The sequence below is a fragment of the Lissotriton helveticus genome, chromosome 3_1, assembly GCF_964261635.1.
Source record: "Lissotriton helveticus chromosome 3_1, aLisHel1.1, whole genome shotgun sequence".
Lineage (NCBI taxonomy): Eukaryota > Metazoa > Chordata > Amphibia > Caudata > Salamandridae > Lissotriton > Lissotriton helveticus.
In genome coordinates this window covers 1,037,232,401-1,037,250,834 of record NC_136061.1, presented here as the reverse complement: position 1 = coordinate 1,037,250,834, position 18,434 = coordinate 1,037,232,401, and positions in this window count along the sequence as shown.

Sequence of the window (18,434 nt, the reverse complement as noted above, 5' to 3'; positions counted from 1 at the left end):
AGTAGCACAGGCCCGGGTACAGTAGCTTGGGTGAGTCACAAAGTAAAAGACGATGCGATGCGCAGCGGAGGTGAGGCATCACGACGACAGATGATCCATTGGTTCCCTACTGCTATGCAGGTCGTGTGTATGACGCGTTGCTAAAAGGAGGTGAGGCATAACTGGAGCAAAGCGATGCATTGGTTCCTGAAGGTGGTACAGGGTCGTTGCGCAGCATGGGATCAAGGGAGGTAATGCTTTGGTTCAAAGGGGTGATATCTCTAGTTCTGAAGGCCATGCAATGTTGATGATGCGTCAATGTCACAGCGCGGTGCCTCAATTCCACGGCGTCTATGCCGAACCACCAGGCCACGGGTGCTGCGTCAGCGACTTCAGTGAAGCAGTGCTCAGGACTCACACTACAGCGTTATTTTGAAGGTGCTACAGCACTTTTGGGGCTTGCGTTGTAAGTCACGGTATGTGCGTTGCGCGCTCAGTAAGTTGGCCCCAAGGCTTTGGTGCAGGCAGTGGCAATGCGTTGATTCCGAAGTGGGTAGGTTTGCACAAGTCCCGAATGATCACTGTAGGAAAAGGGTTGAGATCCTGGCAGGCTGGCTGGTGACAACTAAGGGCACAGGACCAGTGTGATCCTAGGAGAGACTGAACCACATGCCAAAAGCCAGACAATGAGAAGAAGTCGGAAGAAATAGTGAAGCTCACCTGCTTGTAGGTGTGGGTATTAGATTTACCAAACAAGAAAAGGAGACTCTTGCATTTTTGAACGAGAAGGGATTTGAAGTTGTATTTTATTACACAGACTGCACTGTCGAGGCTTACGTTGTAAGTCGTGATCAGTGGGTTGCAGACTCAGTGCGCCGGAACCACCATATACTAGCAACAGGCAGATGCACTGAATGGTTAAGTAAGAAAATGCTAACTTTCTAAAAGTATAAAAAATGTGTATACCCCAACACCATAGATTCTATTGTGTCTTGTACCAGACTTAGTCATTAATCTGTGTCTGTACTGGCTAATAAAGGCTTTTTATTCTTTCTTATATTTTTGTCCACTCATCCCACATATATGTGTATCTGACAGAGACATCTAGCCGCAGATTCCTTCACTTTTGAATTCTCCCCAGGCACCAGTCTGGATCCGGAAATGTTTCAGAAGTACCTCAGACGTCAGTTTCTTCTTTTCCATGCTACAACGGGGATCTGGAGAAGTGTATATCAGGCAGTTTGTTGGGCTGCTGTGACTATCTTTTTTCGTCTGAAACAGTGTGCTCATGCCCTCTGTGTTCAAGTCTTGTGGGTCCTGTGCTCGTAAGATGTTGGGTATGGACCCACATTCTATCTGTATGTGGTGCCTGGGCGAGCACCACGACCCCGACAAGTGTGACACCTGTCAACGGTTGAAGCCAAATGTGCTGCGGGAGCAGCACATAAAGCTTCTGACGGCGCGGTTGTCGCGTCCTTCCTTCTCATGTCATCGATCTTCCTCCCGGGCAGGGGCTGTTTTCAGGAGCACTGCTCTTCACCCTGTGGTTAACTGCAATGTTCTCAGTCTCCATCTGCATCACCCTGTAAGAGGTGTCACAAGAAGTTGAAGGCCCGATCCTCTATGGCATCTTAGACTCTTAATGTGAGTGTTTCGCCACATAATGCCGGGACTCCTGCTCCGGCGTTGCTCTTGAGCCTCATGGTTTTCCCTGGAACCGGAGCAACCTGGAAGCAGATGCAAGAGTACTATCAAGCTCTCCATCTGGTCTTCGGGCCCTAAACTTCCTCTGGAGTGCCTGAGGGCCCTAAGGAGGCTTTAGGTGCTGTAACTGCCCCATCGCCGCCGGGTTCGCACACGGCAGCAGTTCCAGCCTCGTCAGAGGCACTGGTGCACGGTCCTGTCATAGCGTCACCGGTAGACTCCGATCTGGAGTCGGAGTGCACTGTGGAACCGGCTTCGCTGCGCCTCCGGATACCAACACCGACCCCGGCTGAAGGCTCTCCTCCTTCCCAGGTCGACTTCAGCACGGCGTAGCCTTGACGTCGTTCAAACTTCATTCCTGTGGAAGATCCACAAGACCTATTAGGGGAAGGTTGTGAGGAGATGACCCCCTTGGAGCAGCCAGTGGCCCCTTCTGGGCTGGCCAGCTGGATTGCAGAGCTGGGTGAAGCGAGAAGGCTAGATTTATCCCCTGCTTCCTCTCATTTGTCACCTCAAGGCCCTGCCTTGGAAGCCAGTTCCACTTTGGCAGAGGTCTTGTGGAGAGTGGCGGATATCTTGCATCTTACTCTGCCTACTTTGGAGAAGACTATCGACCCGGTTATTTAAATTCTGCGTCCCAGCCAATCAGGGGTTGAGCCGGTGCTCCCTTTCTGTGAGGTCCTTGCTGACATTTTGACCAATAAATGTTACAATGTCATTAATGTTATTCACAACGATCCAATATCTTTTCAGTCATTCTCCCAAGAATTCCAAAGTCAGGTTTTCTTCAGTAGAAAATTCTTTATTTTCAAGAAATTTTTAAGATCAATAGCCAACGCGTTTCGTCCGTGACCGGACTTCTTCAGGGCTTTATTTAGAATTCTCTATTTTATGATGCTTCACAATGGTCTCTAGCTCGAGGTATAAATATTTTCCATATGTTTAGTGATTATCGTAATCTCGTGGTCAATCAAGTTTCAGTATATTTTTTGAAAATATATATATATATATATTTTCTTGAAAATAAAGAATTTTCTACTGAAGAAAACCTGACTTTGGAATTCTTGGGAGAATGACTGAAAAGATATTGGATCGTTGTGAATAACATTAATGACATTGTAACATTTATTGTTTAAGTGTGCGGGGTCAATTTGAGCAAACTTTGATTTGTAAAACAAGATTCTTGTTTTTCGAAAATTGGGATCTAGGGGATTGTATCCCAGACTACCTGCACCTGAACACACATATACACTAGGGATTTTGTCACCAGTGCGGGCATAGTAGCCTTAATCCCCTGTTCTGGCTTGATCCTTGCTGACATTTTGTTAGGGTCATGGGCAAAACCTGAGTCAACTGACCGGTGGATCGCATTATTGCCCAAACATACCGGTCTTCCCTGGGTGACCCTGCTTGCCTTGTTTGGCAACCGACCCATCACATCTTTGTGGTCCCGGCCATTACGGTGTCCCCTGAGATGGAGAACCTCCCTCATTCCCCTCTTGATAAAGAATCCAGGGAACAGGATTCTTGTGGGAAACAGATTTGTTTCCTTGACAAGTGCAGCTTTACCCTCCACTAATACGGTCTACGTCCTCTGATGCTTTTCCATACCCTGTGGAAGTCTTTGAATAACTTTTTACCCTTATTCCCTGGGGCTTACAGGGGCGAGTTGCAACAGTGGATTTCAGAAGGCCATCAAGTAGCCACACTGCTCATCAAATGTGGAATGAATTCCACTGACTCCATTAGATGGGCCATGGCGTCTGCTGTGGCATTGCGGAGACATGCATGGCTCCAGGTGTCTGGATTTTCGGAAGCTGTCCAGTCGGTCTTGATTGATGTCATTTGATGGGGCTGATCTTTTTGGAGCCCAAGCGGATGCAGCCATAAGTTGGTTTAGGGCTAGTCGAGGAGGGTCAGAGTTTTAGCCTGTATCCTTCATTTTTCAGTTTGTGTGGATGGGGGGGGGGGCTTTTTTCTGTAGGACCGCCGCTAATGTATTACGCTCCATGGGGTCCTGCCGCGGGGTTTCGCCACCCCGAAGAAACGGGGGCCACGAGACTCGCTATCCAAGGAGTCTCGTATGTGGAGCTGCGTGATGGATGAGGACAGGAGTGATGTTTGGGGCTCATGTTAGAGCCTTTGGAATGAGCAGTAATTTGAAAGTGCATCCATCCAGGATATATGGACTACATCTCCCACAAGCACAATGTGTGTTTTCATATAGGGAGATGGTAGACGTCGTGCACTTTACTGCTGGCCCCTGATGAGGAAAATAAATTTCCGAAACGCGTCGGGCCTATTTCAAACACGCAACTGCCCATACCAACTAACGCTTTGGGGAAGGCGCACGCAGGCTCGGGTGCTACCCGCTACTTGGACAACCCCATGGAGTGTCATACATTAGCGCCGGTCCTGCCGCTGGGTTGCACCACCCCGAAGAAACGGGGGCCACGAGACTCGCTATCCAAGGAGTCTTGTATGTGGAGCTGCGTGATGGATGAGGACAGGAGTGATGTTTGGGGCTCATGTTAGAGCCTTTGGAATGAGCAGTAATTTGAAAGTGCATCCATCCAGGATATATGGACTACATCTCCCACAAGCACAATGTGTGTTTTCATATAGGGAGATGGTAGACGTCGTGCACTTTACTGCTGGCCCCTGATGAGGAAAATAAATTTCCAAAACGCGTCGGGCCTATTTCAAACACGCAACTGCCCATACCAACTAACGCTTTGGCGAAGGCGCACGCAGGCTCGGGTGCTACCCGCTACTTGGACAACCCCATGGAGCGTATACATTAGCGGCGGTCCTGCCGCTGGGTTGCACCACCCCGAAGAAACGGGGGCCACGAGACTCGCTATCCAAGGAGTCTCGTATGTGGAGCTGCGTGATGGATGAGGACAGGAGTGATGTTTGGGGCTCATGTTAGAGCCTTTGGAATGAGCAGTAATTTGAAAGTGCATCCATCCAGGATATATGGACTACATCTCCCACAAGCACAATGTGTGTTTTCATATAGGGAGATGGTAGACGTCGTGCACTTTACTGCTGGCCCCTGATGAGGAAAATAAATTTCCGAAACGCGTCGGGCCTATTTCAAACACGCAACTGCCCATACCAACTAACGCTTTGGGGAAGGCGCACGCAGGCTCGGGTGCTACCCGCTACTTGGACAACCCCATGGAGCGTAATATATATATATATATATATATATATATATATATATATATATATATATATATAATATTTGTTAATATATATAGTTGTTTAATATATATAGTTGTTAATATATATAGTAAAATAGTTTTTTGGGATCACAAGTGTGATCGCATGTGATTGCTGCTGGCAAAGTTTCAGTTGTACAGGAGGCATTATCTAAATGCTAGGTTACCTGTGGTTATGATACTTTTGGTGCATGTCAACTAAGGTGGTTATGTTAGGTGCAGTACATTTTTCAATAGTATTATAAAGTGCTTGGAACTGGTTTCTCAGTTCTGCTTCGTCATTATGTACACAATGTATACATGGCTGTGGGCATGTGTTACGCATGTTTTATTTTCAACAAAAAAAAGAGAGGAAGAAAACAGAAAGAGGATTTTAAATGTGAGTTGCGGTCGCTTCTCTTTCCTCATTTCCCTTTGGTGCCTCAAGGTGTCCATGACTCGAGGTCATGTTCTGACTGCCGGGCTATGGCTCTGAGGGCCATGCAGGGACAAGTTTTGCAGATCTTTGTGGTCCTGCAGGGGACATTGGCCAGCGAAATTCTGTGAGCTGTTGGACCAGTTGGAATCTCTGCTGGAAGATACCTGGCACGTGTGTGTGTATATATATATATATATATATATATATATATATATATATACACACATACACACACACACACACACACACACACACACTGATAAAAAGGAGAGAGAGGCTAAGGCTAGGTTCGGCCTCTTGAATCCTAAAGTATAGCACTATAGCCCATAGTCAATAGATTGTGAGAAACTAGCCTGTCTAAAAAGTACTAGCAGGTTTTCCCAAATTGGGTACGCCTTCCTTGGAAAAGAAAATTATTTTCTTTAGTCCCCTCACTCACCAGAGGTTGCCCTTAGGTGACATGCTTCATCATTGGGGCATCCCAAGCATCTACTGCTTGGGGCGTGCTGCGACTTGCGAAGGATACGTAGGAGCACTTTATGGTGAAACTATGTATCGTGCGGTGTATGGTGGTGGAGTGGTGATTTGCGTGAGTTAAAAATACCTAGCTAGTAAGCCCACACATTTATTCTTGCCTCTACTTGGTATAGTAAAAAGGGGCTAGATATAGGAATTAGATCAATAATGTGGTCAAAATCCTAGCTATCTTGTCGACATGTTTCAAGGTGTCCCCTACACCTTTACTTTAGGACAACATGGGGGCCAGCCCCATGTATGCCACTCCGGTGGTAGACCTGGAATAAGGTTAACAATTAAATGGATAGACACACCTAATGTGTGTATCGGGTATACATACGGTTAGTGTTGTATCCGTAGTATCTGTAATTAGGAAAAAAATAGTTAGGAAAATGAGTACATGGTGCCTGCCCAAGTGGGCAGCCCAAGTTACAATACATTGGTTGATCCTCGTGGTCTGTGCCTATGGAGTGAAACCTAACATTGGGTGCTTAGTCTGGTGCCCCTAAAAACAGAAGAACAACACAAACGGTGTGCAGAGGTACTGCTGCAAAACATTTCCAGATCCAGACTGACGCCTGAGGAGAGAGAATTTAAAAGTTAAGGAATCTGCAGCTAAACTGTGTTTCTACCAGATATTATGTTACCAAACATAAGTAACTGGTACATTTTGTTTGAATCAATACACCATCACCTTACACAGAAGAAAACATGGCTTGTATAGAAATGTTTTTTATAATTTGGTATCTTTACTTCAGAAACCACCACATGTGCATTACAAAATGTGTGACAAACAAACAATACCCAATAATGGCATATTTACATGAATGTCACTTGAAGAATATACATGAAATATATTCAATACAACATTACTGCAAAACAAGGCACGAAAAATATACATTTATAAGTGTCCAATGTATATATTCACATGTTGTATTGTTTGTGAAGTGTCCAACATCAATCACCACCGTAGGTTACACATTTCCATTAAATAGCCCACAGTGTTAAGGTCCCGAAAGTGCCATATGGCCCTTAGTGGTAGCAGTTCATTCCTCTGGTCATGGAGGTGTCCATACCCTCCTTGCCTCTCCTGTATGTTACTTATCTCCTTTTGCGATGGAATGACCACATTTATATCTACGCATAAGCGTTTCAACCTTTTTGTGGGTCCTTGGTAAATTTCGCAAAGGTCTTCCTCACGGCAGAATGTGTACGTGTGTGGGACACTGCAGACAACAGAGTTCAGGTCGGGAAGTCATACCAGTACTCCAAGACCTAAGAAGCCTTTATTTGCCAATACGGACATGGATTAATGATGTCGTCTGGTACAACATACAATAGAATCTATGGTGTAGCTGGGTATTCACATTTTCAGTACATTAGTTGGATCCCCGCCCTGTATTATTACTCCCCATCGTGAAAGACCTACTTCCTAAAAGTAGCATTTTAGACCTGCAATTTAAAAACCAACCTCATTAAAGGATGTGTTTTTAACTTGTGAGTCCAGAGACACCAAACTCCAATTTTCTACCAGCTCACAATTGGAGGATACCCCTGTAAAACGCTGCTGGGGCAGCTCCAATGCTAACCTATGAGAGAGCTAGGCTTTGCTGTAGTGAAGAGGACATTTTGTGGCTTTTCACTACCAGGACATGTAAAACTTAACAGCACATGTTTGACCTAATAAATACACAGCACTCAGCCGCTGGGGCTACCTAGGGCATACCATATGTGTACATTGCATGTAGAAAAAGGAAAGGTTTGTGGCCCTGCAAGTGGGTTCACTTGTTGGATCGGTATGGCAGGTAAACTGCGCACACAGGCTCTGCAGTGGCAGGTTTGAGACAGGTTTGAAGGGCTACTCATGTGGGTGGCACAATCCTTGCTGCAGGCCCACTAGTAGTATTTGGTTTACTGGCCCGGGCACACGCAGTGCACTGTATGAGGGACTTACTAGTAAATCAAATATGGCTATCATGTAGAAACCAAATGCCATTACATTGTAGACACTGAGCACGTGCCCTTTAGCACTGGTTAGCAGTGGTAAAGAGCCCAGAGTCCAAACAGCAGCAAAAACGAAATCCAGCTCACAATCAACAAGCTGGCTCCTTGGAGCCGACGGGGGAAGGGAAACTGAAAGCACGCGATGCGTGCGCTGCCAGCCTCCAGGGACAGGAGATGTGCACGCGGAGTGCACATCTCCTGTCCGCGCGTGCCATCTCCAGTCCACGCGTGCCATCTCCAGTCCACGCGTGCCATCTCCAGTCTCCCTTCCAACACCAAAGCGGCAACAATAGAGTTTCGCTAGCGAAGCAGCGCATGCGCTGCATTCCCTAGCGAGACCTAAAAACAAATGGCCAGAAGCAAAAAGACTGGGGAAACCATGCCTGAAGATGCCAGGTCTAACAGATAATTTATTAAGGTTTTATACTGCAATAATTCTAGCAGTAATTGTATCGCACAGTTCTGTGGCTATGCTAAGGTTTAGTGATATAGACAAAACTTTTACAATTCATTTATCCATACTTTCCGTTCCCTGATAGCCAGAGAAATGCACAAGGACGCAATTTCTCGATATGCTTATACTCATTTGGTGGTTCACTCCTAAACTGTCTTGCATGGGAAAGAACAATCTAAAGATATGTTTTTGTGCATATCTTATACTTTTTCAAATAATAAGCATCTGCATCAGGTTTGTTTCACCGCTCTGTCTTCTTGGATATTTATAATCAGGGGTGGTCTGTACTTGCAATATTAAAAACCTCACTTCAAATGAAGTTGCTGACTTTTAAGTTTTACTCTTTACGTGCAATTCTCAAAGGCATGTTTTGTAGCAACATTTCTCCACAAAAAACAAAGTTGGGGAATACATTGTGGCAGATGTCCTACCAGAATAATGCTTGGAGTTATGTGGGCATTTTTGTTTCCAACTGCTGGGAAAATAATCGTGGTGAAGCAACCAACAAATTCAAGGAAATATTCCACATCTTTGGATGGACTACTAGAGCCATAAAAATGTCTCACGAGTAGTTTTAATCCTACTCGAAGACCTACAGTCATATTATTACTTTAAAATAGCAGAAATCTGCACAATAAAATGGAGCAAACCTGAACGGTCATCGTACCATGCCACAGGTCCAGCCTCACCATGATCAGAATGGTTTACCATCATCTTGATAGGTTTGATGAGCCCTACTAACCTGCAGGAGGCTACTTAAGACCTGGCTATTCGAGCAGTAGCATCATCCCTCCCCCAACGCCCCCAGCGCCTTGAGACCCTCACAGGTGAGTAGTGCGATCTATAAATGTTCTGATTGATTGATTGATTGATGAGTTTGTGATGTTTGCAAACAAAAAAAGAAAGCATACAACTTGACATCAGAATCCGACCTAACATCATCCATCGAGGAATTCCAAGGACAACTCGCACCTTACATCATAGATCTTGAAAATGCATCCCTTCAAAGGTGTGGTACCCAGACTGGTTCTGATGGAAACACCAACCGTAGGTAATTGAACAACTACACGATGATGTCAAAGCTGTGCCTCAGCACCATCATCAGAAGGTCACACATTAGCTAACTTTAGGAGTAAGTGAGACATCCCTATTGGTTTCACCCCATTCAGGCCTAGCACAATCATCTGCATTAACGTGTCTGGGAAGATCTGCCAATTCCTCTAGACGAAGACCACAATGCAGCACTGATACATCTTGATCTCTTTGCATATATCAGAATGTAGATCATAACCACTCAGAAAGGTAGTGGCATTGATGGCATGCAATCTCTCCTTTAAAAAAGAATTAAAAAAATTACTCATCGTGTCAGCTGTAGCCTGCAGGAAATTGGTGCAACACAACATCCCCCAGTGATTTTTACTTTCAGGACAGCACCATATCTTCAAAACTACATGGAGCTTCTGCTCTCTACCAAGCGCTGGCAGTTTCTGGCTGCCTTGCGCCATACACAGACCCTAGTGCCATAGTGCAAAGGTGTGTGCATGAGCCAAGCACAGGTTTTGTTGTGGAAGGGTACCCTTCCAGTACAAAACACACTGCTTAATTTGTGCCAGTGGTTTCCGGTGCTCGGCACTGGCACTTAAGTGTAAACACCGGCGCTTGAAACAGACTGATACATGGTGGCACTGTCTGGCTGATTTCGAGATGATCACAACAGGTAATTATTAATTCAATGTTCCTTAAAAAGGTCAATTACCTGCCACCCAAGTCATCCTTATAGCTTTATAAGCCTGAAATAGGCTGACTTGTCAAACTTGTAGGAGTGTGAGGGTTAGTACTTGTGTTGTTCCTATCATTGCCAACACAGCAGGGGCAGTGTGGGGTACTAGCTCCTGTGACCTCCTCACGCAGGCCTGGCACTTATTTTTTGTTTTGACAAATTATGCAAGGACAAAACATTATACGTAACCTAACTTTAAAGCGTTTCCTTCTTTGAATGTTTGCTGTCAGTGCAGCTCATAGGGATAATGGGAAAAGTGTGGTGAAAATTAAACTTTTCTCCTACTTTGTGCCTCCATCAAGGAGGCGCATTTTCTCGGTACGCAGCCTTGTCTACAAATGTTAGTAGATAGGAATTTACCCTAAAAAAAACGGGTGGTTGCATGGTAATGCCCACGTACCACCCATGGGATACCACCTTGACAGTAAATAGTACAATACACTTGTTTTTTTACTTTGAGGTAACTTGCCAGCGCAAAACACATTTTACGGTGTAAAGTAAATTCCGAATCAACACTTTACCCCGGTTTGTATCACTATTTGCACACAACTACCATAATACCCATGGGATTCTACCTTGAGTAAAGTAGTGAACAGCTCTACTTTGCTTTACTTTCAGGCAATTTTCACTTTTGGCGTAGAATGTTGTTAAATCTGGCCTTCAGTGTATAGTGCTCTTAAGTGCTCTGCTTCAATAGCTCCAAATCCCCAAATGCTGATGGTCACCAATAACATGGTGATATTATTTGCCTGCATGACTTCACATGGAACCCCTGCTTTTTCCCTTACGTATATGTTTTTAACACATGTAACTATGCTCCAACAACTTGTAACAATGCTCTGAAACTGTGTAACTTGTAACTATGTAACTGGTAACTATGCTTTGAAACAATGCTCGTCCTCATGTAAAGCGATCTGATACCTCCGGGTCTAGCCAGCGCTAGATAAAACTTTTCAAATAAATAAATACTAGGCAAGTCTTTCTTTATGATAAGAGTAATCAGAGACTCGTAATTAACCTTCACTCCCAATTAAATGCGTCGACCAAAGAAAGCAACTGCCACTGTGACCTAACCATACACAGACAGATGCTTTCTTAACAGTAATTAAACCAGTAAAAGATATGGGGCAGATTTATAAGCTCATTGCGACACTTTTGCGCTGCCGTTGTGTCACTTTTTGAAAACTCAGTGGCGGCGTAAACATTGCGCCACGTTGCGGCCCATTTACAACGTGACTCATCTAGGGAGATGCTAGGGTGGGCGTTTCCACACGGGAAAGCCTCATAGAAATGACGCAGTGAAATCTAAAAGATTTCACTGCACCACTTCTAGGACGCCAATGCATCGAAACGCTACGCCTGCTTGGAGCAGGCGTAAGGAGTGATGCAGTGTATTAGGAATAGGCCTCTCCATGCATTGCTGGAATTGAGTCGTGCTTGCAACACGACTCCAGCAATGCGTACTTTTGCGCCGACAGATGCATCAGAAATTCTGATTCATCTGTTAATCCTTGCACCGTATTGTAAATATGGCGCATCCATGGTGGCGCAAGACTTTTTGCACGCAGGCGCATATAACTGACGCATCTATACAGATGCGTCAGTTTCTTGTAAATATGCCCCTCCAAGTTTAGTAACATTCCCACAGCAAGCATAGAAAGAGGGGTACAGTGCAAACTAAATACAGTTAAGAGTCAAACGAAGATGATATAATCTGGGTGGAAAAAAAACATTTAATGTGATTCACAGGTATTGCTTGTGCTATGGTGCAAAGGTGCCAGCAATGCCTTGCGTGTGATTTGTACTTGAGGTAACCCTCTAGTCATGGCTTTGAAAAAAACTGGGGGTGCTCTAAAAGAGACGGGGCAAACCCCTTAAAGGGTGTGACCTATCCAAGTAGGGGCGTAGTCTAAACCAACTCCATTCTGCTGATTTCTGGAAAATTAGCCCTCCCCGAAATATTTATTAGTATCACCTCTCCCACCCCCCGAAATTTGACTCTAGTTGCGCCTCTGACACCCAACATTCAAATACCAATATTATTATTTTATCTGTTGTCTGATTTCAGTGGGGATACGTGTAACATTGCGTCCATTTTAGTACACATGCAAACTATGCTTCCGGTTCTCCGCCGTGCCCTGAAGCTGGGGGAGCACAAACCACCACCTAACACGTTCTCAAGTTCGAGAAAAAAGGAGCATGCCATTTGGCTCTTATGGGAAATTGTCATATTACATTGCGCGTGAATCAGTCACTGAGCACAGCCAGTGCACGGTTTAAAAGAAACACACCACCATGCTGTCACTTACTTAGTGAGTATACCGATATCAGAGTTCGAACGCTAGGTTAGCCGTGTTAGCCTTCCATTTTTCGAGGTCTGTAAACTGATTATTTATACAATCAAAACATTTGGTATTTGTTGCACTTAAAAGCGCCAGTAATTAAGTACGCCTTGCCACTCTAAAAACAAGCTATTATTATGCATTTCTTTCAACCTGTTCATAACGTTCACTAAGTCATTGCCTTTTTCATATTAATGCCAGTCACATTTATACATAAGACGCCAGGCGAGCAACTCTCATTGGGCTCAAAGGGCCTCTGACCCGGACAGACCAGGCCCATTTAAAGCCGTGCCTCCGCCTCTAGTACACGTCAACACACGGGCAACCTCACAAAACCGTGCAATTTTGCACACTATACATGTGACGCAGAGTAATATTATGCACGTTAGGTATCTTCAGGACCAGGGTCACTTTACTGTATGTTTGCACAGGCACTTCAAAACACATGGCCACGCTTCGCTCCACAAGTGGAGTGCAGATCCCTTTTCTCATGTAACAACTCTTTTGCGCTGAATGTTGACTCATGGAATGCCAGCTGTTGTAATTTATGCAAAGAGGTAGTAAGGGAGAAGGAACAGCATAAATATCCATAATTTTTGTCGCTAATCCAGATCAACTAAAAGAGTGTGACCTAGCTTTGTGTACAACCCTAATGCCAAAGGAAGCTACTAGCGTAAACAAGGGACAAGAAGAATGTTAAGATGTGTCATTGCCACAACAACACACATCCAATGGCAGCTGTCCTCTTGCTGAAATTTGTAGTGGAGTGTTTACCTCGAGTACAGATCTCACACAAGGATCCTCTGGATTGCACTTGCAGAGCAGCACAATACAGGGGGCAGATTTACTTAGATTTTACGCTGTGTCGACGCAAATCCGCACAAAATCTTTTCTGATTTACTTTCAAACGCTAAACTTGTTCAGCACTGGAAATAATGTGAAAATATAACGCAAAGCAGCACATATCGCTGCTAGCACCAGGGGCAGTACCATGGGTGGCGCATGGGCATTCTTATGCAACCACCCATGGTTTCTGATGCTAAACCGAATTTACTACAAAATATAGACAAGATTTAGCGTCAGAAAATAGCGCACACTTGAACCAGGCGCAATGAAGGAGAAATGCTCTTTATCTCCTTTATTTTCCGATATTGCACGTGTGCAGCACTGCACAGCACACATACAAGGTGGGAAAATATTTAAAGTTTGTCTAAGCATAGTATTTTGTACTGGAAGGTTATCCTTCGGGTACAAAACCTATGCTTGACTCAGAGGCACCCTTGCACTATGGCGCAAAGGTGTCTCTGTGGCGCATGGCAGCTGATTTCATCATCGGCTCTAGGGAAAGGGGAGGAGAGTGCCATATATCTGTAAATATGGAGCTCTCCAGCATTATTCTTCTCACGCAGTGCCGCATTTGCTGCTTCTGCACTGCACTGCGCTGCGTTAGATACTGGTAAATCTGATCCGGTGTCATCCTAAAAAGGGGTTTCTGGCACAATGTAAATACAGATGTGCATATGTTTTTTATCATGCACCCAAAGCAGCGCTTCTGGTTTACAAGCAGTACTGTGCTAAATTTTTAGTAAATCAGGGCAAAGATCCCCCAGCCTGCCTAAGGTGTCTCTGCCCAGAATACCTGCAAAGGTTGCAACCGCAACTACACAATGAATAGGAAACGCAGAGGGACAGTTTTACTGTCCTTTCCCACAACACAAGCCAACTAGCTTGCTACGTGGGTGAAAGGGAGAGAGCAGAAATGCCAAGTAAAACAAGCACTGGCATTGCCAATAGGTTTCGCATTTGGAAAGTTGGAGCTATTGGTTTTGTAAATGACATTTTATATTTATATATCGTTATTGGCATTGTCAATAACAATATATAAATATAAAATGTCATTTACAAAACCAATAGCTCCAACTTTCCAAATGCGAAACCTATTGGCAACGCCAGTGCTTGTTTTTTATACGTCCACAGGCAGCGCTGCACGAACAGCTCTTAGGATTGCCTTGCCTGTGACTATGAATTGGCTGTGCATGCAGGGGCAAGCCTGAGCTGAACCCTAGTATCACATAGTTCAACACTAATCTAGCCGCAATACATACTAGTTGTTAAACCGTATTCCACTGCGGTTCTTTTTACATCTGATCCGACTCATGATACATAATTTTTTGGGGGCCAGGACAAACAACTTTAAACATAGAAAGAACACTTAGGGTGCTGCAGTGGCAAACTGTGTGTGTGGATAATATGGTAGTAGTAACCTGAATCTCTGGCATGGACATCCTCTATCCTTGGCAGTTGATTTTTGCATCCTTCACGCTGTGCCGGTGTGTGTGCACTTTCGAAAGTGAATTACAGTGACAAGCAACCACTCGTGATAAGATAACACCAGCAAGAATTTTGCCAGGCCTCATTGATGGATGCCAGACATCGCTCTATAGCTGCCTTCTGCTCGTGGGAGTTAATGTAAACGTAAATGTTCAATCCTTGTAAATACAGCCCGATTAAATCATAGGACAGTTCATCACATGTGTTGATGCTAATTCATCAGGGGAGGGATTTTCTGGGAAGTAAAACAAATGAAATACGTGTCTGAATCCAAGAAGACAGATTGCGAGCAAGACAAAAATATTCAACTGTAGCAAAATGCAAAGTCTGGGGTGAAGAAAACAAAACTACAGCAGTAAAAGACTCTAGGAGAAGGTGCAGAGTAGGGCGCCCCGTGATGCGCCAAGCGTCTGGGTGAAAATACTAGATTTAAAAAATACCCGAGTGAATTCACGTGTTCAGAGGCATTTATGCACGGAAAACAGGAGAAAAAGTAATGGGCTTAGGACACACGAACGTGAGGGTTAAGAACTTGAATGGATCTGTGACACCAATCAGTGAGTGAGCTCTCGAAACAAAGAGAAGGAATTTTGCTGAAAAAAGCAAACGTGTCTTTAGATGTGTGACACGGACAAAAAAAACAAGTAACAAACGGGCCAGTGAGGGGATGCGAGAGAGAAGGCAGGCGCTGGAGAGGGAGGGGGTGGGCTGCCCATATGGAGAGGGAGGGGGGTGGGCTGCCTGCTGGGCTGGGCTGCCTCTGATCATCTAATGCGAGTCATGGAAGGCAGGCGCTGGAGAGGGAGGGGGTGGGCAACTCGAACGACCATATGGCTGGGAGAAGCTGTGTGAGGGAGGCTGGGCTGGCTGGGCTCGTTCACGAGAGGCTTGTGGTCACGTGATTCTCGTGGTGACTCACATGCACTGTGAAGAAACTGCAGTGGTTTGACTAGTCGATCAAGCACTTGAATTTTCGCCTATTACATTCGCAAGCGAATGATAATAGGCGAAACTTAAAAAAGATTTTTCCCTTGGGGTAAACCATATATCAACCTCAGACACATACACTCCAACCACTTCACCAGAATCACTCCTTTCAGAGAGTTAAATGCACGTTGTTGTGTGAAACACTTACAAAGAAAAATCTAGTACAGCAATTATATAAAAAACAGACTATTTATTTTCATATTAAAAAACATTCTATCGAGTGTACAATAAATATAAAACTCAATTTTTTTTAAAAAGAGAAAAAATTAATCATAAAACATTTCATAAAACTAAACAGGAGAAAAGAAAAGACAATCAACTATGTCTTCTCACTGTTAATTCAGATAATAATTTGGACAACACAGGGTTGGGAGTCCCTTCCCTATGCCCTTCTGTTAGTTGACCACTCCAAATTTAACAATTTAAAAGTGCTGTGGTAAATAAATAAATAATACCCTATTTTTGACTAGACTTATAGCATAACAGATAGCTCAATAAATAAGAGTCAAGATTCGAGGTAGTAGGAGTTTCTGCAGGTTTATTACAGCATAAGGACAGGATCAGGACAACCTGCATAGGGTGACCCAGCAGAACAAAAGGATCCCAGCAGCTGCTGGGGCTGGGTCTGGGATGAGCGCGCTAACATTTAATAACAAAACATTGACTTATATACATAGCGCAAACACATAGCATTACATTGCAGTAGGCGTAACAGTGGGTGGAGTAGAAGGCGTGACGCGTAGCAGTCGCGAGAGATAAGAATAAAAAGAGGTGTAACTGGGAGTATACATAGACATGTGATGTAAAACGTAACAGAATATGTCATGAATGGGCGGAAACATTGGAGGGGGCTACCTAAGGAGCCGGGACCTCTAACCTAATGGTGCGCGAAAACTGGCAATGACGTGTTACTAGGAGAAGCTGGGGGCTACGAACTCTGTGCTAGGAGCAGAGACTAGAGTCTGGAGGGTCGGAGCGACATGTACCTAAACCCTATCTGGTATCTAATGTTTAGGGAACATGTTGATATAAACTAGAAGTCATGAGGGGAAAAGCTAACTTGATTCTAAGACTGGACCATGCATTATTCTACATGTAGTGCGTGAAGAATATTAAATGACTATTAAATACAGTATTTCTCTAACGTGGAGACGAGAAGGCTAGACAATGACGGAAACTATTGATGCAGTTCAGTAGCTTAGGAATGCAGAGGAGGAGGACTGAACTGATAGCAGGAACTATAACATACTTTTGGCAGACTCAGAGGCAGAGCCGGGGTGCACCGGGCACTGCGAGGCAGGAAGTAAGTGAAGGGTCGAGGATACAGGTGGGGGCTGTATCGCTCCTTAGCGAGGCTTTCAGGAGACAGGAGCTGAATCTGTGGTCCGGGCCCTTTTGAGGCCTGGAAACGGGGACTTTATAATTGAATAACGTGCACACTGAGAAACGTGGCAACATTACTTTACATAGGCCTGATATTCGTAGTATTCACGAGGACTGGAAACTAACATACTAGAGGTGGACACAACTGTAGTTGCGTCTTTAATCAGAAATGGGGGATAACATATGCATATTGATCATGCACACATAACACATGATGGATGAGGCGTAGGGACACAGAACATGGCAAAATTTACTTTTCCACATTCCCTCCTTGTCACTACGTTTCCATCAGGAAACATCAATATTCATGATACCGTCTATCATTTCATACAGTACCATTTGCTCGTCTCGAATTGTCTTGGAACGGGATTTAGAACAGGGCTTGGGACTGGGAATACAAGAGGTAGCACACATGCTGCAAATCGCAGGGCCACATTGTATACAGAGGCAGCAGCTAAATATGATCGCTACTGCAATACCTAGAAAGGACAGGACTTTCCAACCCCATGCGGAAATTATATTCCAGAACCAACCGGACCATGTCCAGGTGCCTAGATCTTGGTGTAACAGATGGGCAATTTTATGGAGTCTGGTTATAGCTGAATAAACAGACGGCGCGTTATTTGGAATGAAAATACAACAACTGGATCCGAGAATTCTACAGGCCCCGCCCCTATCGGCCAGTATGACGTCAAGGACGAGACGATTCTGTAAAACGACAATTCTCATAAAGGATTGCTCTTCAGTTAAGTTACCTAGAGCGGAGGCAGTCTCATCTATTACTGCTTCAAGGGTTCTTGTTAACCTACGGATAAGCTTACTATTTACAACTGTACCTAAATAAGGGAAAACACCTTTATCTATATCAATGAATTGCTCTGCGGCGGTTTCAGTATAATCGACAATCGGGAGATTTCTCTTGTGTCTAGTGTGTACTAAGAAAGAATTCCTATGATAGTCAGGTGGGGCTAGAAAAACAGGTGGCAGTAGGAAAGCAATGTAACAGGTTCCCTCCCAATCGAGGGGCAGACGGACATATGCAGTTTGACCACAAATAAAATAAGAATGACGTGAAGCTTTGAAAATAGATTTCCCACTGTCACTATACTGGATAACAGTAGTACATTCACTATGACCTATATGTACAGAACCATAACTACGGACACATAATTCGCCTTTGACTGGTAGTACTGAAATAGCGGGTGAGTCTGGAGTAGTATCAGACTGAACATTCAGAACCATGAAATTCGACGAATAATTTCCTAAATTATATACTTCATTCTCTAAATCTAAACCTGTTCTGTGGGGG